The sequence below is a fragment of the Capsicum annuum genome, chromosome 12, assembly GCF_002878395.1.
Source record: "Capsicum annuum cultivar UCD-10X-F1 chromosome 12, UCD10Xv1.1, whole genome shotgun sequence".
In the NCBI taxonomy this organism is placed as follows: domain Eukaryota; kingdom Viridiplantae; phylum Streptophyta; class Magnoliopsida; order Solanales; family Solanaceae; genus Capsicum; species Capsicum annuum.
Window position 1 is genome coordinate 85,190,989 of NC_061122.1, and position 12,770 is coordinate 85,203,758.

The 12,770-nt window shown below is 31.6% G+C and overlaps 1 long non-coding RNA gene across 1 annotated transcript; it reads left to right on the plus strand.

Moving 5' to 3' along the window:
- The first annotated feature begins 2,129 nt into the window (after window positions 1-2,129).
- Window positions 2,130-12,330, plus strand: LOC107851081. The gene is made up of 4 exons (XR_001668867.2): window positions 2,130-2,301; window positions 4,353-4,426; window positions 9,946-10,421; window positions 11,815-12,330. It is a non-coding gene; the product is annotated as an uncharacterized LOC107851081 (long non-coding RNA).
- Window positions 12,331-12,770: the final 440 nt, after the last annotated feature.

The following is a 12,770-nucleotide window of genomic DNA, read 5'->3' on the forward strand; positions in this document are numbered from 1 at the left end:
TAACAATTAACAACTTAAAAACTTAAAAGACATATAAAATTTTAGTTGATTCTCAAAATTGTATCAAAGCCACATAAATTGGGACACAAGGAGTAAATATATTACTTGATAATTACGTAAAAATTATTATAAATCACAATAATTAACAAGTTAAAATACTTTTTTAAAAATAAATAAAAGTTCTATTCAACTCTTAAAATTTTATCGGTGCACCATAAATCATGAAAAAATAAAAAATTACCTTAATTAATTGTAACTAAATATTTAAAGTAAATCAATTTTATTATTTTAATTGACTTTTATATAAAAAATTAATATTTTTATTTATTTATTTTAGTAAATTTAAATTTTAAAATTAGTTTTTTCTTATATAGAAATACTAATATTTAAACTTAACTTTAAATTTTTAAAATAATAAATTTAATTTAATACAAAAATTTCTAATGAATATTTTCTTAGAATTTGTGTTGGGTCAATATGTATCAAGTTAAAAATAAATAAAGAAAAATATATAGTAAAATTTTATTATTGTGAAAGATAAGTATAATGCACTATCCAATAATGTTTAATGATATCATATTTTGCATATGCAAATATAGCATTCCGTATTTAATTAATATACTATTCGGTGAATTATCGATGATTACAATTGGATATGATAAAATTATATTAATTTTTATAGTAATAACATAATTAATCACTCTTAATTAATTATTATGAGTCATCTAGGTATTAAGAAAATAAATAATATTTAATGAAAAATAAAATAGACATAAAATACGGAATTAACTCTTAATGTTTTAAATTAAATTTTCGTCTTTCGAACGATGATTTTACTATATCACCCCTTATTATAAGTCATTTATGTATTAGAAAAATAAGAATAACAAAATGATATGTCAACATAAAATATTTGATTGACTATCAAAATTATATTAGTGCCACGTAAATTGAGACGGGACAGAAGAAGATATAAAGCAACATATATTATTTGAAAATAAATAAAAAGTACTGTAAATAACAATAATTAACAAAAAAATTTTAAAAGATTGATTGATTTCTGCTGCTTCAATCGTAATTTTAATGTATCACCCGCAATTAATTATTATAAGTCATTATGTATTAAAAAATTAATAATATTGAATCCATGATTTTACTATGTATTTAATATATATATATATATATATATATATGTATGTATATTATATATATATACTATGAATAAAAATTTTCATGATATTATAAAAATAAAAATTAAAATTACTACATATACTCAAAGGGCAAAAAAGTAAAAACACACAAGAGATAAATGTAGAGAAATCAAGAAGTACCAAATAGATTATTAACATTTGTAACATTCAACATATTTCTAAATGTTTTCAAATTCTTCTTGAATCAACACATACACATAATAAAAATAATAAATAATAAATAATAATAATTACATTTTACTATATCACCTCAAATTAATTATTATGGTCATTTAAGCATAGTGCCACTTAAGTTGAAATAGAAAAATATTATAAATCACAATGATAAAAAATTTAAATTATTTAAAAAATATAATTGGCTATCGTCGACTCTAGACAAGGAGAGTAGCATATATTATTCAAAAATTACATAAAAAGTATTATAAATTACAATAGTTAACAATTTAAAATACCTAAAAATAATTTAATATGTTATATATTTTAAAATAATTACATAAAAAATATTAGAAATCACAATAATTAACAACTTAAAAAATTTAAAGATATAAAATATTTGGTCGATTCTTGAAATTATATTAGTGTCACTGAAATTGGAATAGAAAAAAAGTATTATAAATCACAATAATTGAAAATTTAAATTATTTTTAAAATATAATTGACTATCAATGCCATAAAAATTTAGATAAGAAAAGTAAGTATATTAAATTGAAAATTACATAAAAAATATTATAAATTATAATAGTTAACAACTTAAATTATTTAAATACATATTAAAATAACATATATTGAACTCATGCTAAATTTTGGATGAATCCTAAAAAAATTTATACAATCGTTTTATTAAAAATATTTATTTAAATATATCAAAATTAAAAAATTAAAAAGATAAATATATATCTTTAATGTTGGGCTCATGCTGAGACGTATCTTGCACTATAAAATATACATTAAACTGCCTCTGTCACTGCCCCCTCCCCCTCTCTCTAAAAACTAGGGTGGCACTACCCTTTCTCATTGCCTTCTCTCTCTCTCAACGGTGATGACGGTGTAGTGGTGACGGCAACGGTGAGGTAGTGAAGGCACTACGATGGTGAGTGCCTATTTGAGTTCTGTTGTTTTTTCCCATTAGGTTTTAGATTTCCCCACAGTGAACTGTGTGTTTCAATATCTTTTGCGATTGGCCGAGAAATTGGTAGGCTGCCCAAGATCCTCAACCAGTTGTGTGATCAATGTTTATCTTTAGTTATTGATTTAGTGTTGGTGAAATATTGAATATCTCTATGTAACTAATAACTATTTGTACGTGTTTTCTGGTCATTATGATATACCAAATGTTATGATTGTTGGGTTTGTGATGTGCTTTTCTTTGTGCATTCTTGATGTTGTGTATGTCTTTCGGAATTCCTATCTCCCTAGATGAAATGATAATTAGTCTCATGAAATGTTGTGTTTCGCAAAATGTGTCAATGACGACAAGGTATTATTACTGGGTGGCAGTACCTTTTAGTCATTTTCTAGGAAGGAAGAGGTTTGTACTGTGTTTATCTCATATGTGGTGTATTTATCAGGCAGATTCTAGTTGGGGTGAAATAGCTAATTACTAGGGGTTGTAAGAAATTTGTGGAAAATAGCTTTCTCAATAATCCCATGTTAAAGAGACTTCATCCAAAAAAAATAAAATAATCCCATGTTAAAGAGTTATTGATATCTTTTATCCCCTTGTGAGTTTTGTTGAACAGGGTTTTATTGTAGATCAGTCTCCCTTTAGTAATTGTCTAGTGGTAGATGCAAATGTGGTAGAGCTATAAGCATGTCTCCATTTAGTAATACAGGAAAGAAACGAGCAAAGATAGGGAGATGACACCTAGTTACTGGAATTTTGATTGTCAAGTGGTAGATACAGATGTGATTAGTACTGAATTTATTAACTGTGTCTTTTTTATATGTCTTGATTGACTTTGTTTGACTGATATTTTTCATGACTCCGTTTATTTGGTTCACTTAGTGTATTTTTATAGATTTTGTGTTTTACAAAGGACTATATTCTGCTAAATTTTGAAATACCAACTTCAGGGGCAGTTAATTTTTATGGAATTGCTAAAAGGTGAAGCTACGTTTTTTAGAGACGTAATATCTCAAAAACTATAGGTTTATTGAAGCTCTTAGATTAATAGTGATGGTTGTTCTAAACATGACGTATATGGATAAAAACCTACAGCAATGGACCTTATCCTTCCATGATTAGTGTTGATGTTGTTATTATGTATAGTTAAATGGAAAATAGCTCCCGTGACCTGGTTCAGAGAGAGCTGGTTTTTCTTATGATTATTGTTGCTGATTTTGCATATCTTATGTTTTGTTTAAAGTAACACCAGGCGATTGTCCTTACTGGAAATTCAGTGGAGATTCTGTTTTGTCCCTCTTTATTTTAAGACTAAATGCAGATATTACAGTACCCTTTTCACCAGGCGTCCCATCATCCAATAGTTTTCTCTATCATATGATATAGCAAGAGGCGGATTTAAGATTTAAGCTTTATGAATTCAATCTTAAGGTTCTTAGTATGTCTACTGTTTGTTGCAATTCATAAACTTATGCCCTGGAGTAAAAAATATTGGGTTCAAATGAACCCGATAACGCTACTCTACTTCCACTATGGGATATAGCCTTCTCTTTTTTTAAACCTTCAAGATAACAAAGATGTATAATCTTTTGGCTTTTTCAAGTGTAAAGGATGTGTCTATCTTATAATTACAGTATTAGTTTGACATATGAAATGATTAGCAAAAGTTTGTTATGTTGCAACTAAGCAACTGCTCTTGTTATATTAAAGTTTTGATGAAAGGGAAAAAGTTCAGATATACCCATGACATTTGTGATTTATATTACATCGGCCCTTCGTTTAACTTTTGGTACATGAAAGTCTACTCTATTGTCTTTCCTCTCAAAAGAAATATAATTTAAAAGAAGAGACGAGAACCTCAGCTGTTTATGTAAACTAGTATAAGATTTCAGAAGTTTCTTATTTCATTCATTGAAGAACTTTTACATTCAAATCTAATTATGATTTGTTCTTTACTCATTCTAAAGTATCAGCTCGTCTCTGACAGTGATTCTTTTGCTTTTATCTTTGTCTTTCAGGTTGACGCTGAAGAACACCTGAGATATCTTAGATGCACTCTGTTTCTAGTGTTTCTTACTTTGTCTTCTTCAAGGTAACTCATAGGAATTTTCTTTCCTTGCCCAAGTACTATTTTTGTTAGGAGTGAATTGCCTCCACTTTATTCATTTCCTATTCTTTAAGAAATGAACAACCGAGGGTAGATTCGTCTATTAAAAGAAAAATATATCTTCAATGAGTCTGCTATCAATCATATTTCAGAAAGTGAAAATTCATCGAGTTGAGTTGTAGTAATGTACTTGGATTATGGTATTTTTGGTGATTTCACAGGTGTTGTCCACAAATTTTTGTTAACCGAAAAAAACTTACCATGTAATTTCTTTGAAAACCACCTTTTCTTTCTCTAGTTTTTGGAAGACTAGCACTATTAAAAATCTGTTTTCAACTGCTATGAAGATTCTAGACATGATCTTTTCTTAAACCAACAAGTAGTAAACGTTGACATCATCCATTCGCTGTCCAGTGTTCATTGATCCTATAACTATTGTTGGTGTTTTTTTTTCAGTTGTTGTTTTGGTTCTTTTGTTTTTGTTTCTCTTCATTATTGTTATTGTTGTCGTTCTTGTGTATATGGAAAATGCAGATCATACATGGATGTATAATAGAACTTATCTTAATCGTGCGGGGTTGAGGGAGGAATATAAAGATGGAGTAGCTGTATTTATTGCTAAAGCAATGACGCTTTATGATTTTCTTATTGAAGGGACAATTAGGTGTCTTTGTTTTGAAATGCAAGTGTGCCCAGTTATTGAGTCCAGATCTTGTTAAGTTACATCTGTGTAAGAAAGGATTTATGTTGAATTATACGGTATGGATAGCTCATGGAGAGAATATTATTGCTAATAATTTTGCTATTCAAAATTTATTTGGTGGAAAGAGAAGTTCCATAAGAGAGAATAATGTTGAAAGTTCTCAATATAATGAGATGGTCAGAGATGCTTTTGGGACAAACTCATGGTCTCAAAATGAACCAAATGATGGGGCTAAGCGCTAAACAGTTAAAGGAGGCTAATCATCCATTGTATGAAGGGTCAGTGCATTCCAAGTTATCTGTTGCAGTTAGGTTACTAAGTATTAAGTCAAATAATTCTATTTCTCAAGATGTCGTGAATTCTATCATTGGACTGATGAATGAACTTAACCCAAATAAACTTGACTTACCCAAAGATTTCTACATAACAAAGAAGTTGGTTTCTAAGTTACGACTTTTATCAGAGAGGGTTCACTATTGTGAGAATGGTTGCATGTTACTATATAACGAAGATGTAAATTTAGAACATTGCAAATTTTATAACCAACCTTGTTATAAAGAAGTCACACATGCCAAAGGAAAGAAGACTCCGGTGAAGTGGATGTATTCCTTACCCCTTATGCCACTGTTAAAGAGGTTGTATGCATTAATGAGCTTTGCCCCTTATATGAGATAACACTATGAACATAAAAGACCACCTGGTGTTTTATGTCATCTGTTAGGTGGAGGAGCATGGAAGCATTTTGATAGTGTGTATCTAGATTTTGCTAGTGAACCAAGAAACATTAGGTTGGGATTATCTACTGATGGATTCACTCCATTTTCTGTCTTAGCTACACCATATTCATGTTGGCCAGTGTTTGTGACTCCTTGTAATCTCCAGCCTGAAGTTGTGTATGAAAAGTCCATATATATCTCTAACTTGCATTATTCCAGGTCCTCGCAATCAAAAAGTTTTGATTGATGTATATCTGCAGCCATTGATTGATGAATTGAACTTATTGTGGCAAAAAGGTGTGGAAGCATATGATGTATCAATCAAACAAAACTTTAGATTATGTGTTGCTTTGATGTGGACTATAAATGACGTTCGTTCTTATGAAATGTTGTCTGGGTGGTCAACTTTGGGCAAGTTAGATTGCCCTTGTTGTATGGAAGACACAAAAGCATTTACTTTGAAACATGGGGGTAAGAACTCATGGTTTGACTGTCACCATCAATTCTTGCCAATGCAACATGAGTTTCGGAGAAATACTAGTGATTTTATGAAGAATAAAAGTCTGATTTTTAGGAGCCACCGCCAATCATATTGCGAGAAGAAATTTGGGATACAGTGAGGAATCTACCTAAGGTAACAGAGTCTTACAGGTATGGTGTTACACATAATTGGACTAAACGAAGCATATTTTGGGAGTTAGATTACTGGAATGCATAATCTTCTGCCTCAAAATCTAGATGCCATGAATATTGAGAAAAACTTTTTTGACAACTTGTTTAGTTCTGTGATGGATGTAAGCAACAAAGTAAAAGATAAGTTGAAGGCCGGGATGGACTTAAAGGAATATTGTTGGCGCAGTGAGTTGTACCTGACATACTTAAACAATAAGATTTAGAAGCCCAAGGCCAGTTACACACTATGTTGCTCGGACTCTGCAGTTTTGCTGCTGAACCCGTCCCGACACGAGACGGACGCGGGTGCTGGTGCTTCCGCCGTGTTCGATTCAATCAAACAATGTCAGATACGTTGACCAAATTCAAGAAGAAATTTGAGGGAAAATATTGATAATAGACCAGCGGCTTACCTAAAAAAATTTTGATCGACGACTTCACCGGCAACTGTAAAGTTGACAAACAGAGACAGTGTTGTCGATATGCATCGGCGACGGCGACAAACAACGAAAACCAGTAGATGACGACGAAAAATAGTAGATGGTGTGAATGTGCGACAACAACAAAAATAGTAGAAGTTGACCAACGGCGACGACACATTTAATTAAAAATAAATGTCAGTTCATTGGGTCTGTTCAATTTTATTAAATTGTGATTTATTTTTATTTTTTAATAAAATCTATCAAATATACCTAATTATATAGGTCGGTTCAGATACTAATTTTATTTAACCCTAGTTATTTTTTTAAAAAAATTTAATACTAAATATATATATATATATATGTATAAGCAGTTACGTAATATGGTAACCTAATTAAAAAGTAAAATTAAAGACAAAAGTAACTAAAAATAGTAAAGTAACTAAAAAAAAGTATTTTTATAATATCTTTATAATTCTATGTTTATAAGCTGAATCCCCGCACCCGTATCCATACTCAGATTTGCACCCCAGAATCTTAAAATTTATATTTTGATGAATCCGACTCTGCGATCCGCACCCGTCTCGGTTACCTGCACCCGAGTCCGAGCAAATTAGGTTACACATTCACTTTGGCTGATAGAAGAGTGATTTGTGATTGGGTTAATAATTTGAGAATGCTAGATAGATATGCATCAAATTATCTAGGTGCATTGACAAAAAGGAAAGGAAGTTGATCTCTGTGAAGAGCCATGACTGTTACATTTTCATAGAGTCATTGATGCCTATTGCATTCAGTGCATTGCCTGATAGAATATCGAAGCCCATAACACAGATAAGCTTATTTTTCAAAGTTTTGTGTTCTAACACATTAAGGGAAGAGAACTTGTCTTTGATGGATATCAACATTTGCAAGTTGGCAAAAAAAAATTCCTCCTGGTTTTTTTTATGTTATGAAGCATCTTACAATTCACCTTGTGCAAGAGGCACGACTTGGAGGGCCTATTCAGTGTAGATGGATGTATCTCTTTAAAAGGTATTAACTTTTAACATTTACCTTTATGTGTTTTAATTGAACATTATTTCATCTAAAAGATCATACTGTGCTGGATTATTGGCAAATATAAGCGGATCATAAAAAATAGATCTTGAATTGAAGGATCAATATGTGATGCTTATTTGGTTAAAAAGACCTCTTATTTTTGTTTGTATTATTTTGAACATGAAGTACCATGTCTGAGAAACCAACCTAATAGGCATGATGATGGACACAATATAGATCTTTCAGCATCACCATTTTCAATATTCAATCAACCAGGTAAAGGAAGTCCGTAACTTGGTCCAGTTCGATATTTGAATGAGGTGGAGCTTAAGTCAGCTACAACACATAGATTATTAAATTGTCCCGAGATCCTACCTTTTATAAGTGAGTATATTTATATTAACGACAATCATTCAAGGTCTATCTAAGCTTAACTAATGAAAGTCATAACATTGTCGGATAGCTACTTTATGGCTTTACACGGGCATGCTGTTGTTTATCCTATGTTTTTGGTTTGGTTTAGAAAATATGTAAGTGTAACTTTAATATTTAACACGATTTACTTTTATGTAAATTTAAATTCTAACATTTCTTGAACTTTTTATAGGTTTGTAATCCAGTTAATTATGATCCAAATGACCAATTTTTATGTGATATAGCTTGGGGACCTGATGAAGTCAGACACCTTTCTAAGTACTCTGTCAATGGGTACAAATTTCATACAGAAGAGTTCTCTGAGTGCAAGAAAACCAACAATAGTGGGGTGTGGGTGAAAGGTGATAGTGGTGTTGATTATTATGGTGTGCTTCAAGAGATTTTAGAACTTAATTATAATGTTGGTTGGCCAAAGAAAAAGTTAGTACTCTTTTGGTGTAAGTGGTATGATCCTACGTCTAGGTTAGGTACAAAGGTGCACCCTTAGTACAAAATAGCTGAAATTAAGTGTACAAAGGAGTATGGACTCTATGATCCATTTGTTATTACACAAAATATTAAACAAGTGTATTACGCTCCTTATCCTTTGTGTAAGAATAAATTTACATAGCGGGTAGTTATAAAAACAAAGCCCGTGGGTAGAGTTGAAATAGAGGATGCATTGGATGTAGCATATTAGAATGACATTTCAAGTATTGAAGAAAGGGTGGGTGATGAATTAGCAGGTGAGTTGCAGCATAGCGAAGGCCTATATGAAGAATTTGATCCTTTTGAACTCAGACTGAATGTTAATAATTATGAAGAAGGAACATCTGGGGCAAACGACGAGGAAGATCCAATCGATGAAAATGAAATAAGTGAGGAAGAGTCAACAACAACAACAAACCCAGTGTATTCCCACCTAGTGGGGTCTGGGAGGGGGTAAGATGTACGCAGTCCATACCTCTACCTCTAAGTGAGGAAGAGTCACTTGATGAAAATTAAACAGAGTTACTTGATGAAAATGAAACAAGTGATGAGGAAGAATTGATGAAGGACTATGAATCAAGCGATGAGGAAGAATTGATGAATGACTATGAAATAAGAGATGAGGATTGAGTTGTTATTAATAGTAGTAATGTGTAGTAATAGGGTTTTGAATTATATTTTAGCTACTATTTTTTGCTATTTTACTTAACAATATAGTGTCTTTTCTTTGTTAACATTTGTAGTGCCAGTAAGAACATTTCTGGTTGTTTGATTAAATAGCAGTGGTGAATTTCTGTAGTTTACGTGTGTGGTTTGTTTTGTTCAATTGGTACTACTTAACTATATTGCATTCATCCATTATTTTAAGATTTTTAAAATGATGGAAAAGCATAAATGTTTTAATTGTTTTAATGGTTGAGAAATCATAGCTGTTGTTCCTTGCAGGCATAAAGTAACTATTTTCATTCATTACACAACGAATTTGTATGTCTAATTTTTCTTTCATGAGAAATAGGTTGTTTGCTAATTTTGTTGTTCTTTCTTTTTCAGGTGGTTACTAAAGAAATTTAATGGTATTAAAGAGTAATGGTAATGGATGGCATAAGAAAAGTAAGGAAGGACCTGATAATCCTCCTGCAGGTCAATATAGACCACCACCACCACCTGTTACCACAACTCCTCCACCAGCTACTACAAATCTTCCTCCTCCTCCTAGGTCAACTATTTCACTAGCAAATGCATTTTTCATGCCACCAACATCTGACCAATTCCATATCTCTTCTGCCCATAATAGTCTGCATAGTAGCTCTTCATCTGTGCCTTTGACATCATCCACACTTAGCCTTTCTTGATTGAGAAAGGGAGGTTCTAGCACTATCAATGGATGCTAGAAATGGAGGTTCTAGCATATCAACATCGCTATCCATTGATAGTGCTACAACAGCTGCTTCCCAAAACATGAAATTTAAAGAAGTATTAGAATATGACAATTACGGGATGCTAATTATCATCCATGATGGTGATGGGTAAGTAACCCTTATGTTTTTTCTTAATTTTTAAAATTTTCGAAAGCTAAGATGATTTAATGTAATTTTATTCGAGGTTCATTCCGCATATAGCACTGGGCATATGGTTATAGAAGCAATTATATCATTTTTCAATAAGCGGTGGGGTAGTTGGAACAAGATTCAATATGAAATCAGAATTCTAATGTAGAATCAGTTTATGGTATAATCAAAATTCAAAGAATTTACTATTTCATTATGCTGTGAAACTTGAAGTAAATAGGTTTTTCTAGTCCCTGAATCTTGGTATGCTTAACATTCGTTGCTAATTATTGAAGTATGATGAAGTAAATCATTGCAGTCCACTGGTGGTGATGTTTTTAGTTAACAAAAAAGAATTATCAACTTCATATTCAATAAGGATTTAGAAAGATTACCATAAATAAAAGAGCTGCCACTTTATTAATAGCTGTTAGTTGGTGCTATTGTTGCATACTATATGCCCACAACCTCAATGAGCTTCTTGGCTATTGCACTGGCATAAACAGTTAATCCTTCAAAAATCTGCATATTTTGAGTATTCGACAAAACACTAAATGACAAGCCTAGTGAAGTTACCATTCTAATTATGAGTTTTGTTCCATTTGAAGATTCAATTTCTTACTGAAATTCTATTTCCAAGGCGTTAGCAGCAGCCACATCTTGTTGGGAGGAATTGTGATGATATGTGTGTTGTTCTCGTATGGCAAAACATCTTCTGCTAGTCCACCATGTTGCACATGATGAGTAGCAGGATCAAAACAACCACTTTCGTTTGCATATATTTTCTTGGTTTTCTGTTGTACTTTTATAGACAACACAACAAAGGAGTAAGATGTCATTTTCAAGATTTCATTGTTCTGGGGGAAAAAGTAACTTTACCTAAACTTTTGGTACAATTAAGACCAGTTTTACTAAAGTTTGAGTCTTTAACTAGTCAACTTCATCAGATAAAACAAGGGAAGCTATGAACAGTTCCACAATATCAACAAGAAAAGATGAAACAGAAAAGGGAACAGTTCCATATTGCAGGTTCTAGTGATATTGCTATGCCTACTTGCTCTACTTTTCTTTTTTTCTAAAGTGGTCAGTTTAAAAAGTGATATCTATCTAAAAAGATTGTCAAAGACTCAGATGTCAAACGTTCTTTGCACCTGCTTCCTGATAATGTCAATCCATTAAACTATGCATTCATTTGGCTGGCAATCATTTTGATGTGGCTATGTAGGCTCACTTCTTAAATTTATTTTATAGTAATATGAAGATTTTATTAACTTGCAGCTATTTTATAAGCTATGCATTTGATTGCCTAAAGGTAGTTTTTCCTTTGTATCTATTAACTCATTTCATGACTTTATATTAAACTATTTTACAGGCAAAGTGTAGATGAAGGTCTTGTCATGAAAAAGAAACAGAAGCCATTTTCTAGTTGAAAGCATCTCTAAGAATCAAAGAACACTTGTATGAGGCCCAAAAAAAATTGCAAAAATCTGGTTGGCTTACGAAAGAAGTGTGGGTCAAGTTCTTGAAAATATGGGATACTTCGAAATATAAGGCGAAGAGGGAACGAGCAAAGGTAAATCGGGCCTATGAAACGGGTGGCTCGTTGTGTATCAGAGGTTCGATGAGTTTTGCTACCCACCAACGAAAATAGTACTTGACATACTAACATTCGTGCTAGCGATTCTATTTGACACGATATTCAAATATTGTTCACAAGTCTTGCCAAATTGGTAAGACTAATCTGTGTTCTTCAATCGTTTACAAATTGTTGGATTGGTAATACTATAACCAATTAACATATATCCATTATATATCCTAAGGGTGGTTTGTAAACAACACTCTGGAGCTTATCATCAATTGATTTATGTAGCTCAAACTGCAAGGGAAAGAAGCTGTCTTAAACTTGAATGACTTGCATGTAAAATGTGCAACATGATTAGAAGTTCAGTTTTCTATAGATGGTCAAATACTTCAGAATTTTTTTATGCACTAACTTATTAGCGCTGCTATTGCAGTCCAAATCATATTTTTAGAAATAAAGTATGGGTCAGCAGGATTATGAATCTATCACTGAAAAGACAAGGGGTCATTATTTCACAACAAGACTTAACCAATGCTTCTCTGGGATGATAAACTCATAATATGGTAATTTATTCCTTGTGATATTTATGGAACTCAAGATTTCTGGGTTAGTCGTTATGGTTTTGAATAAACAAAAATGGTAGATCATGAGCTGGAAACGCCTCTGAAGTTCGATGTATCATGTGCGCCATTTTTTAAGACAAAGGGTTGTATATATGTCACTTTAGATTTTGATTTCTAGTTGGT